Here is a 19,610-nt window from a genome sequence, read left to right as displayed (position 1 = left end):
TCTATATGGCAATGCGTGACTGTTATATGTATGACAATGTGTAACTGTTATATGTATGCATTGTGCAACTGTTATTTGTACGACATTGCATGAATGTTATTTATATTTTATTATGTGACTGTCATTGCATGGATTTTGCTTTTTTTTTTTGCTTAACTTTAATGCTTTAATATGTGTTTGTTTATTTACTTAATAATCCATGCTTCACATGTGCTTCAATTATATTTTTTATATATGCAAAGATAGTAAGAACTAGTTATTGTTTTTTTTTTAATCTTCATTGATCATATTTATTAAAATGGAAATGTTATCTGTTTTCTGTTGTCGATGGCGAGAATAAGGACAGAGTAGGAGAACGTGGAAGCTTTGCTTTGTATGCCAAGGGACTAGTGGGGCATCAATGCTAGCATTAACATCCACTGTAAGTGGACGTAGCTGCATGTCATACATGAGGTTCTGTGAAAAGAAAATGAGTTAGATGTAATGAAGAAAAACATGCTTCAGGAATCTGATGGACGTCGAATCAAAAAAGAATTTATTCTGTACTAGTCTCATGCATAGCCTACTGCTATGTAGAATTAATCAACTCGATGCCATTGAGGGTGTGTTATGGTTTGCCATAGGCAATACCAGTGCCTAGTTCTTGAAGTGTGAGCTTTGCTTGGTGACAGGACTCAAGTGTTGGCACCATGTTGACCATTATTTTTAGTCCCTACGAGGTCATCTTCAAAGGAATTCATGAGTTATATTGGGGAGCAGGCAACGAGCTAGAGCTACAACATGTGTTAATATGTTCAAGAAAAGGCAGTTTCAACAGGATGGAGACGCAACAAAGATGGCCTTCGTTTTGATCACGAACAATATTTTATTCGATCAAGACCACAGATGAGTATGTAGACACTAAAAAATAAATAGAATATATAATATATATATATAAATAATAAAAAAAAGAGTATTGGCAGGGCGTGAACGCCCCTGCCAGTACTCGTACTACCATCACTACAGTGCCAAACAAGAAAAACTCGCGTCTGGTAGGGTAGTGGAGCTTGCCCCCTCCAGAGGCCAAGAACCGGATATAAAGGGGAAAGGGCACTGTAGCAAGGAGGCCACAATCGGGAACGAAAAACCAACAACCTGCAAAAATTCCTAAGTTTCCTAGCAGCCGAAAAACCACAACCAAAATAAAAAAAAGAGAGACCAAAAAATCATCAAATATATGCACAAAAAGGGGTAGAGAGCTTTGGGGTTTTCTTTTTCCCGTCGATTTTAGGGGAAAGATTTGGGGTTTTTGGGTTGTTGGTGAAAGGAAGGAGAGGGAGAAGAGAAGCTCCCAGGCCGTCGGTAGGTGAGGTTGGGGAGAAAGAGTGAAGCGGCAGAGGGAGATCCGGCGTGGGGTTGGCTGGCGCCGGTGAAGGGAGAGTCCGATTTGGGTAAAGGAAGAGAGAGGCAGAGGGAGATCTGGCGTGGGGTTGGTTGGTACTGGTGAAGGGAGAGTCCGATTTAGGCATAGAAGAGGGCTGTTTAGGGGAGATCTGAACCGTCGTCGATCTTAGGAAAAGAGAGAGAGCCGACTGGTCGGCGATTAAGAGAGATCTGGAGATTAAACTAAGCGGCGTTAAAGGGGGAAAGAGAGAGAGATGACCGGCAGTTTGGAGGGATCCGAAGCTTTGGGTGGTCAGCGGTAGGAGGAAGAGAACTATTTGGGAGAGAACCGACCGTTAACAGATGACGCCGGTGCAAGGAAGAGAAGGAGTTGTAGGTGTAGGAAAGAGAGGAGAGAGAGTGGTCGGGGGCTTGGGTAGAGAGAAGGGAGAGAGATCCGGTGGGTAGAGAGAGAAAGTAAGAGGGGAAAATGAAAAGGGAGAAAAGAAAAGAAGTTTAAATAGCTATGGCTGAAGCACTAAACGACGTCGTTTTGGGCAGTAGGAGGCTATTGGGCAGGAGACTAACACGGTGCGTTTTGGGGAGCAGGATCCGCGGGCTTCTAGTAGTTGGTTGGCCATTTGGGCCGCTTTTAGCCCACCAAGGTAAATCCCTAACCATTTTGTGGATTTGTTTTTTGGCCCATTTTGTATGATTTCCATTTTAAAGAATATTAGGTAGAATTAATCCTAAATTATTATAGTATACAATTTTAATCTTTTTTATGATACTTTAAGACTTAGGAGATTAATGCAAATGGAAGAATATAGAAACAATGAAGCATAAAAAAAAATAATAATAAAAAATATTTTTAGAGAATGTTTAGTTATACAAATAATTGAAGCTTAGGAAAATATTTACTAATAATAAATAAAATAATAATAATAAAAATAAATAAATATAAATAATAAATACAAAAATACAAAAATACCATGATATTAACCACAAGCATAATCTACCGATGATGGGATGATTGGTCGGGGCGCGAGAAGTTACAATCCCGGGCTCATGTTCCCTAGGTTCAGAATCCGAATCAAGGCTCCACCAGTACGATGGGAGGGCCTCGATTTCAAGATCTCAAAATTTTTAATAAATAAAGAATTTGATTATACAAAGTTATTCAATAAAAATAATAAATAAATAACAATAGATAAAAAAAAGATAAAAATAATAAATAAAAATAATTCAAATATATAATAAAATAATAAACTTATAAAAATGCAATATAAATAATAATTAAATAATAATAAATGATAAAAAAAGATAATAATAAAAAATCTAAAACAACAACTAATTTAAAACTAAGCATTAAATATCAAGTGGCACAAGCTATGAATTAATAAATATTATAAAAAATATGAAGACAAGGGTAAGAAAGAAAAAAGAATTAAATATAGATATACAAAATAAGATTTTAGGCTTTACGTTTGGATAAAAGATTGTTTACAAAAAAATATAATAATAATAATAAAAATATAAAAATATACAAAAATATACAAAAATATAAAAATATAAAATAAAATAAAAAAATATATAAAATTTTTGTCACTAAAGTAACATGGAATCATAAACAATTTATCTAATCATAAAAGGAAAATAGAAGAGTAACTTAAAATAAAAAATGTAAAGTATAAAAAATAATAATTAGTAATAAAAATGGACAATTCCATTAGCATAGTATGTACATATATATTGCATCATGCATATAATTGCATATAAATATTTTTGTTTTCGAATTTAAGCCCTGATGATGGGATCTTCCGAGGATCTTGCGAAGGCGGGTATTTCTCGAAAAGTTTCCTAGGTGAAAAGATGTCCTCGAGTCCCACCAGTATGATGAGAGGTTTCGAGAAGCATCTTTAATAAAAGACTTTTGCTCGAATTAGGTTCATTATGCACGAAAATGCTATTTTAAAAGAAAACGTACGATGACTCCGATGATGGGATGTATTCGTCGAATTTGCGAAGGTGAGTTTTTTGGATAATTCCCTAGGTGAGAGAACACCCCGGATCCCACTAGTATGATGGGCGGATTCGGGAAAACGTCCTCGATAAAAGGTCATTCGTCTGACATTTTTATCTCACGCCATGCATCTCATCTTTCCTCACATTTTCATTCCATTTTAGGTTAAATAAGAGATAAAATAAGAGAATAATGACTAAAGAAAAATAGTGAACTTAAAAAAATTAAAGCCTAATAGAATAATCTAAAAATGATACCGTTCATGGAATGGGCGTTCCAGGGGTGCTAATCCTTCCCCGAGCATAACTGTACTCCCGAGCCTAGATCTAGAAAATCGTAGACTAGTTTAAGGTTCTTTTCGGTGGGTTTAAAAGTAATTTAAGGCTTCATCGATTAGAATCGAGTCAATAAGTGGCCAATCGCACCTAGTAAAAAAAGATTGGTGGCGACTCCTAATTTTTCCTAGACTTTAGAGTTTTCACTCACGTTTGGCGGTCGGGTTCCCGGACCTGCACGTTACGACAGCTCGCGACTCCACTGGGGACTTCCAAGAGTCTAACCATTAAATAATAATAGGTTGTCCAAGGCTTTAAATAATTTGATGTTTCCTTAGTGTTGATGATTTGTTTTGCATATTTTATTTAGTGCATTTGTTTATTTCGCATTTGTTACTTTATTGCTTTTAATAATTGTGGGGATTTAGGATAGAGGGATGTAAGAATGTTATTCCGAACTCAATGTTTTCCTTCACACACACATCACATTTTGCATTCATGCATAAACCCTCCACCCGGGTTATGTCCTCTTTAGGAGGGAGTTTAGTAGCTACGCTCTCGTGAGGTGATAACCTCTGCATGGGCTAATGAAGACTCCCACTCAAATCGAACCTAGTCCGTTTGAAGCCTGTAATGGGTGAGGATCGGGGTGCCTTACTAGTCCGCGTGGACAACAGTGAGGAACGATTTGGAAACCTTAGCTTTGTTTATAAACCCCGCTCAGCATATAGAATACCGAGAGCAGCTTAACCCTAGGTAGGGCCATACTCGTGAGAGTATACCCTATAAAGAGGTACACATGAAGGAATTTCTTCTGCTCCCTCTATTTTAAATTTTGCCACAAGATAATAAAGAATCGTGGAGTAGGCAGTAATACCCATGATATTGCTTATTATTCTCTCATTATTTTTAACACTCCATTCTTTCTTTTTACCATACTAACTTAAGTTTATTTTGCTTGTCATGTGCATATCACATGTTCATTTGCATGCATCGTAATTGCATATAGGAGAAATATTGGCTATGTAACATCCAACTTGAGAGATTCCGATTACATCCATGGCATTGTCCTCAGCAGGTCTGCTTAACATATACAGAAATGACTATGAGATAGAGTTACAGTTGGGACAGATTCAACAAGAAAAAGGAGACTGTTTGACCCAAGGACATATTTCAACTTTACCCGAGAGAGTTCACTTGGACCTTCAGCAGAATGACTTCACAGAGATAATAGGAATTTGGGAACAATGGAGACGTGCTCACCAAGACAATTTTTAGAGCAAGTATGGACACATTGCATGGCTCCTATATGTACTTGTTGATGACCAGATGCTTCGAGCCATCGTCCAGTTTTGGGATCCTTCATGCCGTTGCTTTGTCTTTAACAAGGTGGATATGACCCCTACCATAGAAGAGTACTCCTCTTTACTCCGGATAGATCACATGCAGCTTGACAAGATTTATTGGAGAGCCCAGAAGACGGGACACCGACGAAAGTTGGCTAAGTTGCTAGGGATGACTACGGTAGAAGTGGATCAGCACCTGAAGAAGAAATGAGACACATAATGCCTTCCGTGGAGTTTCTTGAACGGATATATTAAAAAGCACATGGAGGATGAACAAGGTCTCATAGCTTTCGCAATGGCAATCTATGGCTTAGTGGTCTTCCCGAAGGTTCTAGGTCATGTGGAGGTATTAGTCATAGACTTATTCGATCAGGTGACAAGGAGCATCAACTCGGCCTCATCCATCTTAGTTGAAACCTTCAAATCTTTGAATTTTTGTCGGCGCAAAGGTGAGGGACGATTCATCGGATGTGCCTAACTCTTAACCATATGGGTCAAAAGCCATTTCGAATGCAAAGAGAGCAAATTTCGGAAGCCTTATCTATTTGTAAGTTGCCCTATCCTTGAGTTTTACGAAAGTGTATGGCCCGACTACAAAAGAAAAGAAGAGTGGCTCTGGAATCTCCAGAGGTTAATGAGCGTTGAAGTAACTTGGAGAGCTCCATGGATGCCACGAATGCAAGTGATGTATAAATGCGGAGACAAGCCGTGGGTGCCGTTGATGGGACCATGGGGAGCCATTAGCTATGCACCGATAATGGTACGGAGACAGTTTAGATCTGAGTAATTCATGCCCATGACTCACCAGCTCAACCAATTAGAGTTTACATATGGAGAGCCGAAAACGCTAAAGAAAATTGAGAAAGTTGCACAAGACTGGAAGAAAACTTGCCGAGTGGATCAGGGAAGGGTTACTGATGAAGTCACCACAGGGTATCATACTTGGCACGACCAAAGGGTGAAAGATGTTGTATGCCCCCCAAAAAATCCATCAAAATGTCCCATAAACCCAGAACCTCAAGATGTCCTGCTGGAGAGTGAGTTGACAAGAAAGAGACTTGAAAAGGAGATGATGAATATGAAGCGGAGACATGAGGATGAGCTAAAAGAAGTGAAAAAAGAGATGGCAAGAAAGGTACGAATGGCTTTGGAAGAGCGGGATGAGTGGCAAAGCAAGTTTGAGGAAGTGAACATGGCAAATTCTTCTTTGATAGTCAAAATGCAAGAACTCCAAAGTGCCAACAATGCTTTGCAGCATGAGGTACGAAGACAAGAACAAACCATCCAAGAGTTGAGAAATGACTGCGGCTTGTTGGAAACTGCCATAAAGGGCTACAAGGCACAATATGAAGCAGTAAGGCAAGAGTATTTCCAAATGAGGGAAAGAAATGATTCGTGCACACAAGGCTTCAAAGGAAAGAAGCTGAAATGTGATGGATACTAAGACAGATGAAAGAAATGGCATTTAGAGTGCGAGTAATGGCAGACAAGACCGAAGAACTCAGGTGAGAGATTCTTCCGAGGGATGAGTTGAGTGAGCGGTTGATTGATCACCTCAGGATGGTTAGGGACCAATATGACAAAGTTGGCTTTTCCTTTTGATAGTTATGTAATGGTTTTAGAACAATGATGCAATCGGATATTTCAGTTCTATGGATGTGGATTTTCTTATGGTAAATGGTGGATGGCCAATATTTTTCCTATTTTTCTTTTCTTTTCAAGCACATTTCACTTGCATCATAGTTACATGATTCGTATAAATAATAACAAATGATAATGTATTCATCAACATAAAATTCTAACTTATCCATTTGGCCTATAAAAGAACAAAATTCCAAAGAAACAAACCCTACACAGATACAACATAAGAGCTCTTTTAAATATCATGGGGGACGAACACTCGAAGAGAATGGACAAGATCGAAAAAAAGCAAGAAGAGATCATGGGTCAGTTGTCAAAGATTTTGGAGTTGATATCGACAGATAAAGAAAAGAGAGTGGCGGGGAGTTCTGGTGGCGCAAAAGATGTTCAACAGACAGAAGCCAATACAGACCCAGTATATCCACCAAGATTTATACCACCACCCGCAAGGAATGCGTCTATCCCCATGCCGTTGATAAGACAATATCCGTTCTTTGGTATTGCTCTATGGATGCAATCGAACTCTGTCTCGTTCCAGATGTGGTTATACCCCCAAAATTCAAAGTTTCAGACTTTGAAAAGTATGGCGGAACCAAGTGCCCAGTCACACACATCACCATGTATTGCAGAAGGATGACCGCATATGCCCATGATGACAAGCTCTTGATACATTGCTTCCAAGATAGCCTCACTGGTGCTGCAGCAAAGTGATACGTCTAATTAAACCGCAATCGAATCCACACATGGAAGGACCTTGCTAGGGCGTTTGTGGCTCAGTATAAGCATGTTACAGATATGGCTCTAGATCGCCTTTCTTTACAAAACATGGAGAAGAAACCCACAGAAAGCTTCAAAGAATATGCTCAAAGATGGAGGAATATGGCTTCTCAAGTTCAGCCACCATTGATTGAGAAAGATACCACCGTGATGTTTGTTAACACCCTGCGAGCCCCTTACTATGAACGATTGGTCGGTAGTGCCACAAAAAACTTCGCTGATATGGTGATTTCAAGAGAGATGATAGAAACTGCCATTAAGCAAGGGAAGATAAAAGGAGGTGATATGACAAACACGAAGAAAGAGGGAGCTTTTAAGAAGAAAGAAGGAGAAGCCCAAGCCATCACTTCAAGACAACACCAATGAGGAATATACAACCTGTACCAACCATATCCACCATACTCCTATTACCCAGCTGTGAACAACACTTCACAAAGCCCATACCTATACCCACCCATGCCAAATGCCTTTCTTAACTTGTACCCATATACTCCCATCCAACGGACACCTTACCCCACAAATATCCACCCACCTACTTCCACACCCGTTACAGCTTCAACCACACAACAAACAACACCTTCAAACAACCATATTGCCGGTGAATCAAGAGGATGGCGAAACAAGCAAGAGAAAGTGTAGTTTGACCCAATCCCAATCCCATATGCTGAACTCTTCACTCAGTTAGTTGCAAACCATCTGGTGGCACCTTTATACATAGAGCCATTAAAACCTCCATTCTCGAGATAGTATGACGCTTTCGCCCATTGTGATTATCATTATGGAATCGAAGGGCACTCGATCGAGAATTATACAACATTCAAACATAAGGTGCAAGGGTTGATTAAGGCAGAAATCCTGAATTTTGAAAAGAAGTCGAAACAGAATGTTAATAACAACCCGCTGCCAAATCATGCTGGGGCAGGGGTAAATGCAATCGAAGGGGAGGTATATGTTAAAAGGAACATTCGGGAAGTGGAAACCCCCATGCAGAAAATGTTTGAAGCCTTGGTAAAGGTCGATATGCTCGAGGTTTGGCCGAAATGTTCTGATGTGAATGACTCGGGAGATATCCAAAGACCATATTGCTTGTATCACAAAAGATGTGCGGGGCATTTAATCCAGGATTGTAGTTCTTTCCAGAAGGAAGTGCAAAGAATGATGGACGAATCAAGGATTGAGTTTTATGTGGAAGCTTCAGAGCCAGCAGTAAACATGATATCCAATGAGTCCATTCACCCAAGGAAGATAAAACCTTTAACCATTTTCTATGAACCAAGAGGAGAGTTTGTGGAAGACAAAACCCATGCCAAAATGACCATCGAAGTCCCTAAACCTTTCCCCTACAAAGATGACAAAGCTGTCCCGTGGAACTACAATTGCAATGTACAAGTTTTAAATACGGGGAAATGAAAGGCATTCTATGTCTCTTTTTTTCTTCAAGTGCTGATCCACTTCTACCGTAGTCATTCCTAACAACTTAGCCAACTTTCGCCGGTGTCCCATCTTCTGGGCCCTTCAATAGATCTTGTCAGGCTGCATGTGATCTATCAGGAGTAGAGATAAGTACTCTTCTATGGTAGGGGTCATGTCCACCTTGTTAAAGATAAAGCAACGATATGAAGGATCCCAAAACTGGACGATGGCTCGGAGCATCTAGTCATCAACAGGTATATATAGGAGCCATGCAATGTGTCCATACTTGCTTTGAAAATTGTTTTGGTGAGCACGTCTCCACTGTTCCCAAATTCCTATCATCTCTGTGAAGTCATTTTGCTGAAGGTCCAAGTGAACTCTCTCGGGTAAAGTTGGGATATGTCCTTGGGTCAAATAGTTTCCTTTTTCTTGTTGAATCTGCCCCATCTGTAACTCTATCTCATAGTCATTTCTGTATATGTTGAGCGGACCTGCTGAGGATGATGCCATGGATGTAACCGGGATCTCTCAGGTTGGATGTTACGCAGCCAATATTTCTCCTATATGTAATTACGATGCATGCAAATGAACATGTGATATGCACATGACAAGCAAAATAAACTTAAGTTAGTATGGTAAAAAGAAAGAATGGAGTGTTAAAAATAATGAGAGAATAATAAACAATATCATGGGTATTACTGCCTACTCCACGATTCTTTATTATCTCGTGGCAAAATTTAAAATAGAGGGAGTAGAAGAAATTCCTTCATGTGTACCTATTTATAGGGTATACTCTCATGGGTATGGCCCTACCTAAGGTTAAGCTGCTCTCGGTATTCTATATGCTGAGCGGGGTTTATAAACAGAGCTAAGGTTCCCAAATCGTTCCTCACTGTCGTCCACGCGGACTAGTAAGGCACCTTGGTCCTCACCCATTACAGGCTTTAAATGGACTAGGTTCGATTTGAGTGGGAGTCTTCACTAGCCCGTGCGGAGGTTATCACCTCACGATAGGGTAGCTACTAAACTCCCTCCTAAAAAGGACATAACCCGAGTGGAGGGTTTATGCATGAATGCAAAATGTGCTGTGTGTGTGAAGGAAAACATCGAGTTCAAAATAACATTTTCACATCCTTCTATCCTAAATCTCCACAATTATTAAAAGCAATAAAGTAACAAATGTGAAATAAACTAATGCATTAAACAAAATATGCAGAACAAATCATCAACACTAAGGAAACATCGAATTATTTAAAGCCTTGGACAACCTATTATTATTTAAAGGTTCGACTCTTGGAAGTCCCAAGTGGAGTCGCCAGCTATCGTAACGTGCAGATCCGGGAACCCGACCGACAGACGCGAGTGAAAACTCTAAAGGCTAGAAAAAATTAGGAGTCGCCACTAATCTTTTTTTACAAAGTGCGATTGGCCACCTATTGACTCGATTCTAATCGATGAAGCCTTAAATTAGTTTTAAGCTCATCGAAAAGAACCTTAAACTAGTCTACGATTTTATAGATCTAAGCTCGGGAGTACGGTTACGCTCGGGGAAAGATTAGCACCCTTGAAACGCCCGTTCCATGAACAGTACCAATTTTAGATTATCCTATTAGGCTTTAATTTTTTTAAGTTTACTATTTTTTCTTAGTCATTATTCTCTTATTTTATCTCTTATTTAACCTAAAATGGAATGAAAATGTAAGGAAAGATGAGATGCATGGCATGAGATAAAAATGTCGGACGAATGACCTTTTATCGAGGACGTTTTCTCGAATCCGCCCATCATACTAGTGGGATCCGAGGTGTTCTCTCACCTAGGGAATTATCCGAGAAACTCGCCTTCGCAAATTCGACGAATACATCCCATCATTAGAGTCATCGTACGTTTTCTTTTAAAATAGCATTTTCGTGCATAATGAACCTAATTCGAGCAAAAGCCTTTTATTAAAGATGCTTCTCGAGACTTCCCATCATACTGGTGGGACCCGAGGACATATTTTCACCTAGGAAACTTTTCGAGAAATACCTGCCTTCGTAAGATCCTCGAAAGATCCCATCATCGGGGCTTAAATTCGAAAACAGAAATATTTATATGCAATGATATGCATGATGCAATATATATGTACATACTATGCTAATGCAATTGTCCATTTTTATTACTAATTATTATTTTTTATACTTTACATTTTTTATTTTAAGTTACTCTTCTATTTTCCTTTTATGATTAGATAAATTGTTTATGATTCCATGTTACTTTAGTGACAAAAATTATATATATATTTATTTTATTTTATATTTTTATATTTTTGTATATTTTTGTATATTTCTATATTTTTATTATGATTATATTTTTTTGTAAACAATCTTTTATCCAAACCTAAAGCCTAAAATCTTATTTTATATATCTATATTTAATTCTTTTTTCTTTCTTACCCTTGTCTTCATATTTTTTATAATATTTATTAATTCATAGCTTGTGCCACTTGATATTTAATGCTTAGTTTTAAATTAGTTGTTGTTTTAGATTTTTTATTATTATCNGTATTTTATAAGTGTATTATTTTATTATATATTTGAATTATTTTTATTTGTGATTTTTATCCTTTTTTTTATCTATTGTTGTTTATTTATTATTTTTATTGAAAAACTTTGTATAATCAAATTCTTTATTTATTAAATATTTCGAGATCTTGAAATTGAGGCCCTCCCATCGTACTAGTGGAGCCTTGATTCGGATTCCGAACCTAGGGAACATGAGCCCGGAATTGTGACTTCTCGCGTCCCGACCGATCATCCCATCATCGGTAGATTATGCTTGTGGTTAATATCATGGTATTTTTGTATTTTTGTATTATTTATTTTATTTATTATTATTATTTTATTTATTATTAGTAAATATTTTCCTAAGCTTCAATTATTTGTATAACTAAACATTCTCTAAAAATATTTATTATTATTATTTTTTTTTATGCTTCATTGTTTTTATATTCTTCCATTTGCATTAATCTCCTAAGTCTTAAAATACCATAAAAAAGATTAAAATTTTATACTATAATAATTTAGGATTAATTCTACCTAATATTCTCTAAAATGGAAATCATACAAAATGGGCCAAAAAATAAATCCACAAAAAGGTTAAGGATTTACCTTGGTGGGTTAAAAGCGGCCCAAATGGCCAACCCACTACTAGAAGCCCGTGGATCCTGCTCCCTAAAACGCATCGTGTTAGTCTCCTGCCCAACAACCTCCTACTGCCCAAAACGACGCCGTTTAGTGCTTCAGCCTTAGCTATTTAAACTTCTTTTCTTTTCTCCCTTTTCATTTTCCCCTCTTACTTTCTCTCTCTACTAGTCGGATCTCTCTTTCTTCTCTCTACCCAAGCCGTCGGCCACTCTTTTTCCTCTCTTTCCTACACCGGTAACTCCTTCTCTTCCTTGCGCCGGCATCGTCGGTTAATGGTCGACTCTCTCCCAAATAGTTCTCTTCCTCCTTCCGTCGACCACCCAAAGCTTTGGATCCCTTCAAACTGTCGGTCATCTCTCTCTCTTTCCCCCCTTAACGGCGCTAGGTCTGATCTCCAGATCTCTCTTAATCGTCGATCGGTCGGCTCTCTCTCTTTTCCTAAGATCGACGACCGTTCAAATCTCCCCTAAACAGCCCTTTTCTATGCCCAAATCAGACTTTTCCTTCACCGGCACCAGCCAACCCCACGTCGGATCTCCCTCTGCCTCTCTCTTCCTTTGCCCAAATCGGACTCTCCCTTCACCGACGTCAGCCAACCCTGCGCCGAATCTCCCTCTGCCGCTTCACTCTTTCTCCCCAACCTCACCTACCGACGGCTTGGGAGCTTCTCTTCTCCCTCTCCTTCCTTTCCCCAACAACTCGAAAACCCCAAATTTTTCCCCTAAAACCGACGGGATAAAGAAAACCCCAAGGCTCTCTACCCTTTTTTGTGCATATATTTGATGATTTTTTGGTCTCTCTTTTTTTGATTTTGGTTGTGGTTTTTCGGCTACTAGGAAACTTAGGAATTTTTGCAAGTTGTTGGTTTTTTGTTCCCGATTGTCGCCTTCTTGCTACAGTGCCCCCTCCCCTTTATATCCGATTCTTGGCCTTTAGAAGGGGCACGCTCCACTACCCTGCCAGACGCGAGTTTTTCGCGTCTAGCACTGTAGTGGTGGTAGTGGGTATTGGCAGGGGCGTTCACGCCCTGCCAGTACTATTTTTTTTATTATTTATATATATTTTATATATTCTATTTATTTTTTAGTGTCTACATTGATCACGAACAATATTTTATTCGATCGAGACTACAGATGAGTAGTGATTCTGTGGTTGTTGTCGTTGGTTGAGAACATCAATTAGTGGAATGCGTTCCCATAGGGCACCTATGTATAAAGTCTGATCGTGGATTACATGTTGAAGGGCTTCCAACCTCAAGTAGTGGGAGCGAAAAAAGAGAAACGTTACCACCTATACGGATTTGTATAAGCCTTTCAAGTTGTGTGCCATAAGGTTTTCCATTTCCTTTTCGCATAAGATTTTATTAAGTGATGAAAATGTTTTATAATTAACATGCAATTTTGGGCGTTGGAGGCAATACCTGAGATCTAAAGCTAGTTTGGATCGCAACGCCAACTTGGAGATGTTTATCCAAGAATGATGAAATGGTATTGTGTTGAGATGCCCACAAGCTTCCCTAATAGGATTACAACTTTGGAGAGAGATGGCAGGGTGAGGAACAAAACCATACTGTTTTTAATTTATTTAAAAATTTTTTGTCATATGTTAACTAGCTTTCAACCTAATGGAAATGTATGTTTTGGTGCAGTTGCACGTATTAGAGACCTTGGAACTGACTGCGGAAGAGATATTGAAAGCATATTGGGCCGACATTGATGTCTATCCATTCGATGGGTAGCAATACATCCATTATGACAGTTGGATGGTCGAACAAAATTCGGTCCCAAGCAAAGGAGGAAGACCATGGAACGCAAGGATAAAAGGGTGGTAAGAGAAGGCATTAAGCAGAGGTACACCATGGACGAGGAACTCGATGCCCATTTTGCTGCTCTTGAGGCTTCTATTGCTGTTGAGGCTCTTGCTACTCAATCATGGGATGATGATTAGGCACATAACCCATTGTTGTGTCCTTAGATGCATACAGGCTTAAAGCGTGAAATGAAACAGATGAAGACGTAGTGGAAGAAAGACCTTCTGTCATTACAGTTGGAGATGTAGATCAAGATGCAATCAATGCAAATGGAGTTGCAGATGCAGATATAGTCAATGCAACTGGAAATCTAATGGTAGATGCAGCTGTAGATCTAGCAAGAAATGTAAAGGCTAGAGGACCGAATTGTTCATCAGTTACTCGACCATTATGAGGTATGAGTTTTTATCTTTTTTCATTACATAACTTATAGCATTTAGGAATTATCTTCTGTTTTAATGTGTTTAATTTTTGTCACTTTATAGAGTGGGTCCACCGATCAATAAATTGGTACACATAACGAAGAGGGCATTAGTATTGGGGTTAATCTTGATGAGCCAACTAGTATTAATTACCCAATTGCTTCGGCTCAAAGCTCACTTCCTGTTGCCTCGTACACAACTCCTCTTAAAAGCTTAACTTCAACAGCAGCCCCACATCCTTCTCGTAGCCTAACTCCACCCGAAGGCCCCAGCTTACTCCTAGCCCAACTTCACCTGAGGGCCCCTTACTTGCTTGTAGTCCAACTCCACTTGAGCCCCTCAGCATGCTTGAAGCACACTTTCTCCTAAGACTCCACCTCCACCTCCGATTGAAGATGCATGGTTGAGCATGACTAGTAAATACTTTCGGAGCCCATATGTTAACCCATTATCAGTTTTGCACAAAACGAAGGATGCGTTGAAAGACAAATACGAGCTTTTCATCAAAAATGAGCAAGCTAGGTAAAATGAGAACATTACACAATATTAGGCTTTACGGTTTGAAATTATTTAATCTAGCGACCTTTTGATGCTAGTAATTTATATGTCCAAGGTTAACATTTTGAACATTGAAGAGCAGGAGGGCCCTGAATTTTTTTGCATTTTGGAGAAGCCAACTATGTGGATGGAAAGCTAACACATTGACATATGCATCAGCGTCATGTGTAAGCGCGTGCGTGAGTACCATTCCCAATTGTACAAGTAAAACATATGCATTCTTGACACGAGCTTTTATGTAAGTATATTATAAACAATTTTAATTATAAAAATATATGTTAAACGTTCTAGTTCATAACATCTAACGATGGAGCGTAACTTAATTGATAGTTGATTTTACTTGCCTTGAGCCATGACCTAAGCCCTTCACTATCTGATAAGAAATTAAAGTTGATGAAGGTGGTTCTACCTAAACATCTGCTTGATTATGTGAAGGGTGAAAGTCCATCGTGGGGGATGCCATGGCATAAAGTGGACTCCATTTTGGTGCCATGTGTCACAGCCCAATTTTCGGGCCATGACTCGTGCAAGGGCCCAATGGGCTCAGCCCACTAAGCCCAAGCAAACATACTTAATTGATCTTATACATTAAACCCTATTCCTTTAGAATCTGAAATTTCGATATGTTCAATTACAGTTCCTTTGAAAACAATTCATAAAACCCAATCATGCATTCATAACAGCATCATCAACCGTTATATATACATATATATTAATAAATGAATCTTAACATTCACATCAAGTATTCATATACACATAATTGGACCTTGACCGTTAGCGGAGTGACTTTGGGCACGATTGCTAACATCTAATGCCAGGGTAACCTACCAAGCAATGGATAGGGAGGAACACTTCGTCCTAGGATCCAATGACCTTTGACTCAGAAAAACCTAAAACATGAATTTTAAAAATATGAGTACAAACTCAGTGAGTGAACAAAGGAAGGGAACAAGCAACGTTAAGGAAGGTTTAGAAATCATGATCCACATCTTTGAAAACAATGCAACTTAGTCCGCATTCTTATTAAAATCCCTCCATCAAACCATGGTTATTAAATCATTTCGTAATAAAGGAACCATATTTAGCATGAAATCAGGAAGAGAGGAAATTTCCAACAATCATCCAAGAAAGACAGTATAAACAGCATGTTTCTCGCTACAATAAAATCAATTTACAAGTAAATGGGAAATTTTCCAGATTCATCATGCCATAAAATCACATAATAAAATCATGATCTTTCTATTGCATATACATATGCTTAAGCATATATCAATTAGCATACGACCACATCGGATCCAGCTCGTGTGCATCCCCCCACATCGTGCACATAGCCGGACACCCCATCTCATCCAGCTCATGTGCATCCCCCCACATCGTGCACATAACTGGACATCTCATCTCACCCAGCTCATGTGCATCCCCCCACATCGTGCACANACTCACACAGCACACCACTATCACCGTCATGTGCACTCCCACACCGCACACGCATGGTTACAATTATCACCCATTAATGCCATTCAATGCTTAACATACACGTCAACATAATGTAGAACTATATGAGTTCATCACATTCATATTTCACAAAATAAAAATGTTTCATCAAGGGCTTGTTCCCATGCATATTTAAAGAAAAGTTCAATAGAAATATTTCAAGTAATTCAACCAAATAAAAATGCATTCATCCCAATACATTTTAATGTAAGCTCACTCACCTTAATGCCACCTTACAAAACTAGTGCCCATAAAGTCTTAATCTAGGTAGTTCTGAAATACCGTTAAAACCTATATTTACCAATAAGCCATAGCAACCTCCATCAAGTCATAATTTGAATTTAATAATTCTAATAACTATACACTATACAATCTGCACTCTAACCTAACTTTTAACCTAGAATTCTAGTCTAATTCACAAACCCATTAAACTAATTGTTCAAGTTTGAAGTTTCTTTATCTTGGTGCTTGAACGTATAAAGATCAACCAAACCTACCAATTTTAAGGAAAGAAAATTTGAAGAAACTTAGAAAATAAAGTCTAAAAATTACAAACCCATAAATTCAAAAATTCAAGAGGTGAAAATATATATCTTTTAGCCTTAAAAAATGAAGATTTGAAGCCAAAATCCAAGTGTTGTTGAAAGTGGGATAGAAATAGAAAATAAAGGAAAGAAAGAGAGATTTTTTTTCTCTCTCCTAGGGTTTAGATGTGATGGAAATTGGGATTAGAAGCTGCAAGTTTGATGCCCAAGAAGTTAGGAGAAGGAAAGAGTAAGAAAGAAAAGGAAAGAAAAGAAAACAAGGGAAAGAAAATGAAAAATCTTGATTTTTATGGTGGAGGAACAAACATGGTGTTGGGAGGAGATGAAGGAGGAAGATGCTGCCTTGGACACAATAGTCGGCCATGGGATAAGGATGGAGAGTCAAAGCTTCCATTGGAAGCTTTGACCAAGCTTTATGAAAAATTACCGTTTTGTCCTCTAAGGTTTTTACCCTTTTTAATTGTATCCTCCCATAATCTTTTAATTCCAATTTCTTTCCATTTTTCTTCCTTAACACTTGTACCAATAAAATATCAAATTTATGATTTAACACGATAACACTGTAATATATAAATATTTACTTACCCGCGCTAGCTTTATTTAATAAAGGCACGCAGGCCCCATTAAAGTCATTTTTTTCTAAAATTTCCTTGTCCTTCTTCTCCCCCACTTAGATTGACCATATATTTCTTTTTCATGGAAAATTTTGACATTGATTAAAATATTAATATTTTAATAATATTTTATTAATAAAATATTATTTTATTCCAAAATTTTTCACTTGTCTCCTTAGCACCCAAAATATCTTATTATGCCATGATTCACTTTCGAATCACTTTTTATCTAGCTAATTCTTCTCCGATAAAAATATTATTGTTTTATTATTATTTCCTCGTGTATAGAATATTTTATCCCAAACTATTCCATTCATCTTTCATCATTTCTAAACATTATAATTACCCTAAATTGGCATCTAATAAGCTTCTATTAGTCACCATATCAAAGTACGGGGTATTCTAATCTCTCCCACTTAAATAGAATACGTCTTCGAATTCACGTCGATGTTGAGTTATCAATCTCATTCCATGATCTTATTCCATTTCTCCTTTTATGGGGAATTTCGATCTATTCACCTTGTTTATCTCCAGTTCAACTTGAGTACTTTACTTATGTCTATCATTATCCTTTAGAATCAGATCAGCAGTAGTCTTCACAATGATGATTTCTTATATTGAGACTCTAAAGCATGCCTCTATCACTATCATTAAATTTGAACCATAATATCCATCTCAATCATACTGATTTCAATCACATATTATACTTACTTATGTATACCTAATCACCATCTTATTACTCCATTCCTTGCCAAAGTTCTTGACACTCATTCACCTTATCCCCATACACCATTACATAACTTATGGCATCAAAAACATGCCCCATTCATTCCTATACTTATTTCCAACATTCTGGGGAGTTGAATCTTTCAACCATTCCCTCATACTTCATGTTTTTCTCATATTTATGCAACTTAAATCTTCTTAATCATATTAGTCCATCTTGTATGGCTTAATCACGCTATAGATTACATGTCATTGATATCATTTCCTTGGATATTCCTCCAAAATTTCTTATATCAACATAGCTCCACTTATGATGGAATTTCTTATCACTATATTATCCATACAACTCATCAAACACATCAAGTTCAAATCTCGAATATCTAAAAATAGTTCTTCATTTTAGTTGGTCACGTCATCAATTCCACACATACATAGGTACACACACTTCTAAATGTCAACATTCCTTATTATGTGTAAGGATCTTTGTGTTCAAGTGCCTTCGGACTAAGTTTCCCTTTATTTGTTTCCCATCCATAACCAAAATTCGCTATAATAATTCTCATATTTAATCTATAAACATTGGGGTATAATCCATTTCAGATTACCCTTTTTATATGTTTAAATCACCATTCCACTTGCGTCTTACCACAAGTTACCTCTTACATAATCCATACGAATTCTCATTATGCCTATGCATAACTTCACATCATGTACATGCCTATACTCCTTTCTTATCCTTTCCAATTATATGCTTAAGTATCATTATACTATATATCCTTGCATCATAATGTCATTAGTCACATCTCACTTGCCAACTGTCATTTTCATTAAATTGCAATTCAGTATATGTATATGCTTTATAATTTCGTTAATCCTTCAAAGATTCATCTTTACTTGATCATTACATCTTATGCCATACCACAATTCCTAAACGTCATCCTTATATCTCAATTATTCTTCATACCTCTAACATATATATATATATATTATATCTTTGTTGCATTTCGACTTTAATAAGTCACTTAAAACTTAGGCTGATTCGAATCGTGCATGCCTCAAGTATTTTCGAATTCTTAATTCCATACTACATTAGAAAGTTTTCATTATCGGGCTTTATTATCTAGATTATCTTCAACCATCCTTTGTTCTGTTCTTCCATACTAACGTGACATTATTCTCCCTGGACCAATTTGCAGTTGGTACTTGAAACTACAAGACTTCAAACAAGGTCCTCCTCAAGTACTTTTCAATGTCAATACGAATATCACTTTCAACTTACAACCTCCTCTTTATAACCACATAACTTAATGCTTACCTTCACAAGATCCATAGCAAAACTCCTCTTAAGTATTTCCTTGGGAATACCTATCTTAAACTCATATCTCACTACATGTGATTACTTAACCTGGTGACTTAGCCAT

Source organism: Theobroma cacao, chromosome 5, assembly GCF_000208745.1.
Source record: "Theobroma cacao cultivar B97-61/B2 chromosome 5, Criollo_cocoa_genome_V2, whole genome shotgun sequence".
Taxonomy (NCBI): domain Eukaryota; kingdom Viridiplantae; phylum Streptophyta; class Magnoliopsida; order Malvales; family Malvaceae; genus Theobroma; species Theobroma cacao.
This window is presented reverse-complemented; position numbering follows the sequence as displayed.